The 12,014-nt window shown below is 35.4% G+C and overlaps 1 long non-coding RNA gene across 2 annotated transcripts; it reads right to left on the bottom strand.

Annotated features, from left to right (window-relative positions):
* Nucleotides 1–1,074: 1,074 nt before the first annotated feature.
* On the bottom strand, nt 1,075–8,317 carry LOC113332071. Of its 2 annotated transcripts, none has more exons than XR_003351311.1 (3): nt 7,031–8,317; nt 6,297–6,388; nt 1,075–1,230 (listed from the first exon to the last, which is right to left on the bottom strand). It is a non-coding gene; the product is annotated as an uncharacterized LOC113332071 (long non-coding RNA). The 2 variants fall into 2 exon arrangements; XR_003351312.1 differs by lacking the exon at nt 1,075–1,230 and adding an exon at nt 5,360–5,510.
* Nucleotides 8,318–12,014: the final 3,697 nt, after the last annotated feature.

Below are 12,014 nucleotides of genomic sequence, written 5' to 3'. Positions count from 1 at the left end.
AACTCTTAATTATGGGTGATATCATCTAAGGGAATCAAGTACGTAGCATCATGCTGGGATCGGATACATAGGAGAATAATTGTACCTCGGATCAGTGTGAGATTGGTTGGGTTTCAACTACAGTCCTGACCGAAGTTAATTTGGAGTAGGCTAGTGTCTGTAGCGGCTTAATACAGTGTGTGTTCAATCTGGACTAGGTCCCGGGGTTATTCTGCATTTGCGGTTTCCTCGTTAACAAAATTCTGGTGTCTGTGTGATTTATTTTCCGCATTATATTTTGTTATATAATTGAAATATCACAGGTTGTGCGTAGTTCAATCAATTAGAATATCCGACCTTTTGGTTGTTGATTTAAATTGATTGACACTTGGATATTGGTCTTTGGTACCATCCAAGTTATCTCTCTAGTATTTGATAAAGACTCGCAGATTTCTATTTGCTTGAGTATATATCAAATCGAGAGATTGAGATATAAACTCTTTGATATACTTTTTAGCTCGATTGAGTCTGACTGTCTAGTTGATTCTCTAGAAAGTATATTGGAGTTTGTCCATACAGATTGCTAAGAGAAATATTGGGTGTGGTTGTTGTACCCCCGCTTTTTCACACAGTATCAAAGTTATTATATCACAACTTCGACAACAATACTATGGTGATATGTATCACTCCCCTTAGTCAATACTTCGTCTCAACACGAAAACCACTTCCCCTTACATAATGATCCGAAAACCATATGTATTTGTAGTGTAAACTACATATTAATCCTCCCCCTTTTTGTCAATAAAATTGGAAAAGGTACGAAAACGGGATCCTAATGAAATTTTCATGGAGACACTTCAAGACCAAAGAAAAGCACATACCAACTTGTTTTGATGCAATCATATAGCTGAAACTAAATGCATTCATCATGGAGTTTATAATGATACAAGATTGTCACGCCCCTAATCTTAAACCTTCTTAGACAAAAGGATTATAGCCTAAACCTGAAGTAACAATATCTAGATCATTTGTCTTAAGGAACATAATTACATAAAGTAAAGAAAAACTAAATCCCAAGCACTCTGATAATTTATAGATGAAACTCCCAAAAGATATTAATATATAAGTGTATTGTTTTACAAACAACAATAATTCATATATCTGAAAGATACAAAACGTTCTTAATCGACTATCGATTTAAACTACGGAATCGGATGCCTTCAAGCACACCATCTCTTCTGAAAAGTGAAACTGAAGTGGGAACGAGTGAGCACATCATCTCAAAGGGGTGCCCAATGGAAACATATAACTTCCAAGTAATCACTAACATGCATCGCAGTTCTAAAGATTATAAATTGAAAGAAAACAAGAAGAAACAAATCATACAACAATTTATGCATCACGAAGCAAGTGTCACTCTAACCTCGCCAAACTCGTTGGAGAAGACGATGCGAAAGCAACCCTAATCAATAATAATAACATCATCCACACTGAGTGCCCATACAAACCATGATTTAGAATATACCATCAAGATCATAAAGTTAGACAAACAAGTATAATATGCACACGAGTGATTTCCCTCAAATAAAATAGTATAATATAATATCATAATAGATGAATTACCGCCCTACTAAGATACTATTCAAACGGATGAGTTACCGTCCTACTATATTAATAAGCAGTAATATTATAACGGATGAATTACCGTCGTACAAATGAAAGAGATATAATAATATTTAAGCGGATGAATTACCGCCCTACTAAATAATATTGTCGACAGATGAATTACCGCCTTGCTTAACTTAGCTAAGAGCCGTGGGGAAACACAGACACTCCTTGTAGGGAAATCTCACAATGCATATCAAACACAAAACATCATAGCAACACCGTAAATACAGATTCAACATATACGTCATACTCAAGATACAAGAAATGGAACATCACAGTATACGCTATCATGCACTCAAATAGTATAGACTCATCATGCTCGCATATAAAAGAAAGCTCAATGATTACAAGAAGGTTACAGAGTTCCCACCTGGTTTGATGACAAAGCCTCGCCCAACTCGAGACCTTCAATCCACTAGTATATCCTTGAATCGATCGTTGATAATAAAGACTAATTGTTGATTACACAAGCAATATAAGAAGTTTTCCAAAAGGCTCACACAAGGCTCATAACATAATATCATACAAATCTCTAGTTATAGGCTAAGTGAAATATCTAATGGTTCTAATCCCATTTATGGTTTTACATCTCTTTCATTCTCTTCCTTCATCACATCAAAGGTTTTACTAACTCAACTGGGTTGATTCTATAGTCCATCTGATAGGTCTTATGAATACCTACAACCAAAAGCTAATTCGCACCATAAAGGGTCCATCAAGATAGGAAAACTAACTCTAAGCCCAAGGCATGACCCGCGGGCTTATTCCGGCCCATTAAACAAGGCCTAGCCCAACAGGGTCAACTAACAGTAAATATAACAGTCAACGTCAATAGTCAAAGTCCAGTATCGGTTAAAGGAGTCATAGTCTAAATTGGTCAACTGAATCAACTCATGTTAAGGCAGCGTAAACTCGGTAAGTCAAGACGATTCAACTCAGTCAGGTCAACTGAGTCAGACACAAACAATCAGTCAGACATCTAGCTGATAGAACAACACTAGCCTGAGTTGTGACACAGACCACAAGCACTAATGCACCAAGATGGTGCATCACAAAACAAAATGCACAAGCCTAAACTCAAAACTACTTCATAAGATCTACCAACCTGATCTCAGGCTTTCACCAAACAGTTACCAATTCCATCATCACTTCTGCAACAACAAACAATATGCAACACCTTCACTTCTCATATGAATTCAAACAAAAATGTACACTAAAACTGAATCTCCACCAGTTCAGATTAATTACAACTATAACAATACCACTAACTCTAATTCCAACTTCATACTAGTTCTGGTTCTTGGACTAATTTTAACTACAACCAAATCTCCATCTGTAACAATAGTTCAAATTCATTTCTAAATTTAATCTCTTCACAATCACCACCTGCAGCTAAATTAGCATTCATCTAAAGGAACTTCAATCCACTCAAAACTCCACATTAACATCTCATTTCTCCTTCCTGATATCCACAACAATACTAATCCACATAGACCAAAACACTATCATTACTCAACCACCAACAGTTCAAACCTAAGAACCCATTCCACCACACTTTCCCTGTAACACAACTCAAAGACCTGTATGTTTCTCATTTTAATTGCACCTGCAATTACAACAACTCCCTCAGCAGCAGCAATACCACCTGACTCTATTTGAGAGTTACATTCAAACTTCAGTTATCCTTCAACACTACCAATATCAGTTCCATATTTAACTTCATATCTACAAATCATACATTAACACCACTAGTTCACCTCCAAATACATTCCCACATCAACCTCGGTTCACTTCCCAACTACACATACTATGAAAACAAACCAATTCAACTCAAGCTACTATAATTAAGACAAGTCGGAAACTTACCCAAGTATCAGCATCCTCTGAATTATTACTTCACCACTTACTTCAATTAAAACCCTAAAATTATCGTTCTAGACCCGAAGTTCATCACCATCACCAATTTCATCATCTGAGACTTTGATTTCACATGCAACTTCATTCTCATGCTCCCAATTATTCAATACTCATCTCAAATCTTTTTATTCCATCCTTTAATTCTTGTTTAGCTTTCCCGTGAGTCCCTAATTCTCAATTTGGGGAAGAACGTTAAACCCTAGTTTTCAATCATCATTAGAACGACTTTAGATCTTCATTTTAACCTCAACCCTTCTGCTCTTCGTCAAACAACAACCCAATAACTTATCAATTGTATACAAAATCAAACCTAAATCACAAAATCCTAATTTAGTTCTCCCTACTTTAATTCGCTGATCTCCGAATGATTTTTCCACCATGAACTGCAACCACATCATCTCCTTCATCATCCATACTCTTTCATCAATTAATTCTCTTCGACAAACTCTCTCAAATCGAAACTCACACAACAACAGAAGAAGAGAAGGAAAAAAGAAGAAGAAGTGAGAGAAAGAAGAAGAGAAAATGAATTTCTCTTACGCAAGGTTTGGATAAAACCAAAGAAGATATTGGGGTTCCCAACGATCTGGACACACCGAGCTCCGATAAAATGTCGATTTTACCCTTTCGTACAAAACTAATGATATCTTCTTCATCCGGTACCCGAATGACACGTTCGAGCAGTCCTTTTCGCATAACTTTTCGAGATCTATTCAATGGTACTAGTTTCGTATCTATATCGTTGTTATATTAATATCTATAAATTTACATTCGTATTTAACTAGTTGAGTCATTAACGGCTAAATCGTCTCTTGAATGGTCTAATAGTGTTGACGTGCTTACAGATCCTTACATTCTCCACACCTTATAACATTTTCGTCCTCGAAAATGAACCATCCCTATGAATCTCAAAAACTCCCCACCTTACAGAGATATAACATCTCTCGACTAAGTGCAAGTACTACTCATACTTTCAATCGCGCGAACATTAACTCATTTCAAATGAGTTTAAAGCAACATGAAATGAAACAGAATCCTATATGGATTTCTACAACCAAGATTTAAAATTTGTTGCTCTAGGTTCACTAGACTAATTTATATTTCAATATATTACTGGTTCTAAATAGATTAGAAGATACCCTATAATAAAGTTGTTCTACGAATCGGTAATGTAAAATCAAAATTATCAACATCAGCTATACTGATTTAAACACTAACAGATAAATCTAAGTTCTTCACACTAATTATCAATATCAATAAATTGATGGCTCTATGTATAAGTCAAAGTATTCAATAAGTTTCTATATGACTTTCGGGTTCTATCAACTATATTAGTTTTTTTACTATTTTTCTAGTATTGGATTTGTCTATGTCTTCTTAATTTCCAAAATAATTAGCCTCCAATTTCAATCATCTTCTAAACTATAATATAATTGGTTTAACCTATAGTTTTACCTCATCATGCATATGTACAACAAAGAAACGAATCAATCAATCAAACAAATCTTTTAGTTATTGATAGATTTTAGTGATTAAGATTTATCTCACAACCCAATCTCGGTTTTAGTCTAATCTAGTTCATCATTTGATACTAACTATTATCTATTGTTTCCCATATAAGATCTAATAGTGAGCTCTGATACCAACTTGTCACACCCCTAATCTTAAACCTGCTTAGCCAAAAGGATTATAGCCTAAACCTGAAGTAACCACATCTAGATCATTTGTATTAAGGAACATAATTACATAAAGTAAAGAAAAACTAAATCTCAAGCACTCTGATACTTTATAGATGAAACTCCCAAAAGATATTAATATATAAGTGTATTGTTTTACAAACAACAAGAATTCATATATCTGAAAGATACAAAACGTTTTTAATCGCTCTCGATTTAAAATACGGAAGCAGATGTATTCAAGCACACCATCTCTTCGTAAAACTGAAACTGAAGTGGGAACAAGTGAGCACATCATCCCAAAGGGTTGCCCAATGGAAACATATAACTTCCAAGTAATCACTAACATGCATCACAGTTCTAAAGATTATAAATTGAAAGAAAATAAGAAAAAAATAATCATACAACAATTGATGCATCCGGAAGCAAGTATCACTCTAACCTCGCCAAACTCGTTGGATAAGACGATGCGAAAGCAACCCTAATCAATAATAATAACATCATCCACACAAAGTGCCCATACAAACCATGATTCAGAATATACCATCAAAATCAGAAAGTTAGACAAACAAGTATAATATGCACACGAGTGATTTCGCTCAAATAAAATAGTATAATATAATATCATACGGATGCATTACCGCCCTACTAAGATACTATTCAAACGGATGAGTTACCGCCTTACTATATTAATAAGCAGTAATATTATAATAGATGAATTACCGCCGTACTAATGAAATAGATATAATAATATTTAAATGGATGAATTACTGCTCTACTAAATAATATTGACGAAAGATGAATTACCGCCTTACTTAACTTAGCTAAGAGCCGTGGGGAAACACAGACACTCCTCGCAGGGACATCTCACAATGCATATCAAACACAAAACATCATAGCAACACCGAATATAGAGATTCAATATATACGTCATACTCAAGATACAAGATATGGAACATCACAGTATACGCTATCATGCACTCAAATAGTAAAGACTCATCATGCTCGCAGATAAAACAAAGCTTAATGATTACAAGAAGGTTACAGAATTCTCACCTGGTTTGATGACAAAGCCTCTCCCACCTCGAGATCCTCAATCCACCAGTATATCCTTGAATCGATCGTCGACAATAAAGACTAACTGTTAACTACACAAGCAATCTAAAAAATTAGCCAAAAGGCTCACACAAGGCTCATAACATAATATCATACAAATCTCTAATTATAGGCTAAGTGAAATATCTAATGGTTCTAAGCCCATTTATGATTTACATCTCTTTCATTTTCTTCATGTATCACATCTAAGGTTTTACTAACTCAACTGGGTTGATTCTATAGTCCATTCGATAAGTCTTATGAATACCTACAACCAAAAGCTAATTTGCACCATAAAGGGTCCATCAAGATAGGAAAACTAACTCTAAGCCCAATCCATGTCCCGCGGGCTTATTCCATCCCATTAAACAAGGCCTAGCCCAACAGGGTCAACTAACAATCAATATATCAGTCAATGTCAATAGTCAAAGTCCAGTCTCGGTCAAAGGAGTCATAGTCTAAATTGATCAACTAAATCAACTCAGGTTAAGGCAGGATAAACTCGGTAAGTCAAGATGATTCAACTCAGACAGATCAACTGAGTCAGACAGAAAGAATCAGTCAGAGATCTAGCTGATAGAACAACACTAGCCTGAGCTGTGGCACAGAACACAAGCACTAATGCACCAAGATGGTGCATCACAAAACAAAATGCACAAGCCAAAACTCAAAACTACTTCATAAGATCTACCAACCTGATCTCAGGCTTTCACCAAACAGTTACCAATTCCATCATCACTTCTGCAACAACAAACAATCTTGCAACACCTTCACTTCTCATGTGAATTCAAACAACACTGTACACTAAAACTGAATTTCCAGTTCAGATTAATTAAAACTATAACAATACCACTAACTCTAATTCCAACTTCATACTAGTTCTGGTTCTTGGACTAATTTTAACTACAACCCAATCTCCATCTGTAACAATAGTTCAAATTCCATTCTAAACTAGCATTCATCTAAAAGAACTTCAATCCACTCAAAACTCCACATTAACATCTCATTCCTCCTTCCTGATATCCACAACAATACTAATCCACATAGACCAAAACACCATCATTACTCAACCACCAACAATTCAAACCTAAGAACCCATTCCACCACACTTTACATGTAACACAACTCAAAGACCTGTATGTTTCTCATTTCAATTGCACCTGCAATCACAACAACTCCCTCGGCAGCAGCAATACCACCTGACTCTATTTGAGAGTTACATTCAAACTTCAGTTATCCTTCAACACTACCAATATCAGTTCCACATTTAACTTCATATCTACAAATCATACATTAACACCACCAGTTCACCTCCAAATCTATTCCCACATCAACCTCAGTTCACTTCCAATCTACACATACTATGAAAACAAACCAATTCAACTCAAGCTACTATAATTAAGACAAATCGGAAATTTACCCAAGTATCAGCATCCTCTGAATTATTACTTCACCACTTACTTCAATTAAAACCCTAAAATTATCGTTCTAGATCCGAAATTCATCACCATCGCCAATTTCATCATCTGAGACTTTGATTTCACATGCAACTTCATTCTCATGCTCCCAATTATTCAATACTCATCTCAAATCTTTTTATTCCATCCTTTAATTCTTCCTAAAGCTTTCCCGTGAGTCCCTAATTCTCAATTTGGGGAAGAACGTTAAAACCTAGTTTTCAATCATCATTAGAACGACTTCAGATCTTCATTTCAACCTCAACCCTTCTGCTCTTCGTCAAACAACAACCCAATAACTTATCAATTCTATACAAAATCAAACCTAAATCACAAAACCCTAATTCAGTTCTCCCTACTTTAATTCGCTGATCTCTGAATGATTTTTCCACCATGACTGCAACCACATCATCTCCTTCATCATCCATACATCTTCATCAACTAATTCTCTTCGATAAACTCTCCCAAATCAAACCTCACACAACAGTAGAAGAAGAGAAGGAAGTAAGAAGAAGAAGTGAGAGAAAGAAGAAGAGAAAATGTATTTTTCTTATGCAAGGTTTGGATAAAACCAAAGAAGATATTTGGGTTCCCAACGATCTGGATAAGGCAGCCACACCGAGCTACGATAAAATGTCAATTTTATCCTTTCGTATAAAACTGATGATATCTTCTTCATCTGGTACCCGAATGACACGTTCGAGCAGTCTTTTTCGCATAATTTTTCGAGATCTATCCAATGGTACTAGTTTCGTATCTATATCGTTGTTATATTAATATCTATAAATTAATGTTCATATTTAACTAGTCGAGTAATTAACGGCTAAATCGTCTCTTGAATGGTCTAATAGTGTTGACGTGCTTACAGATCCTTACAAAGATAACTCCTCAAAATTCCACAGCCTGACTCCCCACAAATATATGGAAATTAAGCGCAAGTTCAAAAGAACTCTCCCCCATTTGATGTCATTCCCGAAAGAACAACAAGAGCGACCTTACTTTTACAAGAAAAGAAGGATTTCTTTGGACACCAAAAACCACAAAAATCTCAATTAAACTAATCACAAGAGAACCCATGATTAATTTAATCGGAATACACAACCAAAATAATCACAAACGAATCTATGCTTCGCTTAGTTGGAAATGATCACACAAGAAGACTTATGGAGCTGCACAATATACACATCAAATATGGATCAGGGAAAGATCAATACTGCGGAATATACAAGGATTCATTCTATCTTCATCACTATTTGCATAACGACATACAATAGACATAATCCTCGTAAACAAAAGATTTTAACCTATCTTCCATCAAAGAATTGACATAATAGGCTTAACTTTTGTTTGTCAAAAAGTTCATCGATCTTGTATCAATACATGCATATTGACATATAAACGAGATAAATTTTGACGTTGTATGTGGCAATAATAGTTCACGGACGCAAACACACATATCCCATAACATATTGCAATATATAAAACCATAAAGAGTAATACTGCAAAAATCATCTTCCAAACCAACTTTAGAATTTAACCAAATAAATCTAAAAACATGAAGATGAAAACGTTGGACATAGATATGTGTACTTACAATAATGGCTATTCCAAACCCTAGTTGTCCTTCTTAAATAGAAACAAGAATAAAAATTCTCTTAAGAAGTTTTACTAGACATTAAGATCTTTGAAAAATTCTTTGTCATCCCCGAACTCCTTGTCGTCAACAGCCATTGGAACATATGGTTCATGGAGGAAGGAGTCAATACCAATAAACCTTCTTGGATGATGATGTCGAACCAGGGCCTTCTGAATTTCCAATGGTCTTAAAACACAAGCCTTTATTTGTTGAATCTCTTTTCTTGCCAGCTTCAACTCTTCAAGAACATCAGAAAACTTGTGACAGTTTGAAGGAACAACTCTTGGCTTTTTCACATTCCTTATTTTTCTTTTTAAAGTTGGAGGCAATTGAGATTTCTCTTATTCCTTAGTGATTGATGGCTTAACAATCATATTGATATCTTTCCCATCAGAAGACATGGTGCTTGGAGTATCCATGAAAGCACGGTTTTGTAAGAGGAGTTCACAATCAAACCTCAACAAGCAGTCTTATGATATAAGGAGTATCAGATAAGGAAAAATGAATGTAGGGTTTTGAAACCTTTACACAGGTTCATACACGTTCAACTCACAACCCTATAAAGAGTAGAATTGTCGATAGTAACCCTCTTGTTGTGGAAAAATAGTCTATTCCAATACCAACAGTGATATGGAGGAATTCCAAAACCAATCAACACAAAGCTAAAAACAAAAACTAAAACATATTTTATTTTTAAAGCCTGAGGTGTGCAAGATCTTGTATCTTTTGAACAGGCACATGAGTCAAGATGCACAAGACAACACAATCAAGTTGTGTTGTGGTGAACAACAATTTGTCCACCATGACCCTTTTGGTTGGAATTCATGGAATCCTGCCTTTCCGTATGTTTAGACCATGTTTTCTTCTCTAATGGCCTATATATATCTTTGGAAACTAATCTCTTTGATGAAGATAAGATCTTACATACCTCAGTTATTTTCTCCGCGAGTTTAAGCTTGGTGGCTAGACGATCTGCTCTTCGTTGAAGCTTGTTGACATATCTCATCTTGTGTTTGTATTTGAAACACTTTGAAAACTCATGTCCCTTGAGAGAACAATAGGAGCATGTCAACACAAAACATGGTTTAGGCACCTTTGAGACGAAAGCTGCTAGGCACAAGGTAGATCCTGAAACATTAAACAAGGGATTTCCAAAAGAAAGGTCAATTGATTCTTCCATCTTGATTGGGTTTTCTTCTGCAAAGCCATCAAGATTGATATATGTATTGCTACACTTATCAAAATAAATGTTTTCACATAGAAGAGCAACACTTGATTTCTTGTCTTCATCAGAATCATAATTGTCATACATCTCATCAAGTGTTACAGCAAGACCTTTGTTCCCAGTGTATTTTATATGATTTGGACACTCGTTTTCAAAATGACCAAACCCTTTACACTTAAAGCACTGAGGCATATCCTCGTCATCAGTTTCATCTGTGTCTCTGTTTTTAGGAGGAATACGATTACGAGGTTTGACTGATGCTTTTGGATTATCTTTGGAGAAAAGTTTACTTCTCTTCAACAGAAGATCTCTAAACTGTCTTGTGATCATCGAGACTGATTTGTCAAGATCTTCATTTGATGAATCCGTCTCAGAGTGATCATCTTCAGAGATATACACATTTTTACTTTATCAAGTAATTTTGTGTTTTTAGTGTTTTGAACGCAACATCCTTAGATTTGGATGAATACTCGTGATCAAAGATATTAAGCTTCCCAACCAGCGTATTTCTGGAGAGATTATCAAGGTTATTTCCCTCAACGATGGCATGCTTCTTAGAGTCGTATCTAGATGGCAACGATCCGAGAATTTTCATCACAATGTCCTTTTCAGGAATAGTCTTACCCAATGAAAAAGATGCATTAACAATTTCAGACACTTTGTGATTAAACTCATTAAATGAATCTTAATCTTCCATACGAAGGTTTTCCCAATCAGAATTAAGGTTTTGAAGCCTAACAACCACACCCACTACTTCGATTAATAATCTGTATGGACTTGTTAGAGCATAGCTCGGTCAACATCGCATGCGATGCTATATCAAGCATGTTTGTCAATGTTAGTGATCAAAACTATAAAGTCTTGATTTCTAGCCTATTAGATAAGTCTCAGACTAGGATAGGAAAAGTGTAGTTGAGCTCAAGGACTTCATGGTGATTCAACGACAACGACGAAGATCTACACTAAGGAACCGTGGAACTTCATCAACCAAAAGGTATGTGAAGAATTGAACTTATCTGTCACTCGAAAGTCTATCTACTCTTCTCCTACTTCTTATGAGACAAAAGTCGTATGCTATATAGACTAGATCATATACACTTGATATTTCGATCTGAGTATTCATTGCTTATCTTTTACTCGAAATCATGTGTTGGTAAAGCGTTTTGCTTTGATCAGGTTTATATTCACCTAGTGACGAAGGTCATGAAAGTTTCAATCACTTTGGAAATTGCTCTGAAGAGAAAGGTTTGTTGTTCTTCACGACTGAATATCACCCTCTGAGAATGTTTCAATGATTGAAATGAGAGTTTAGATTATATAACCATGTATTCCTTGAAATGAAGTTTTCGAACTTTGTTGAT

The sequence above is a fragment of the Papaver somniferum genome, unplaced genomic scaffold, assembly GCF_003573695.1.
Source record: "Papaver somniferum cultivar HN1 unplaced genomic scaffold, ASM357369v1 unplaced-scaffold_128, whole genome shotgun sequence".
NCBI lineage: Eukaryota > Viridiplantae > Streptophyta > Magnoliopsida > Ranunculales > Papaveraceae > Papaver > Papaver somniferum.
The sequence above is the reverse complement of the archived record's forward strand: the minus strand, read 5'-3'. Positions and strand labels throughout refer to the sequence as shown.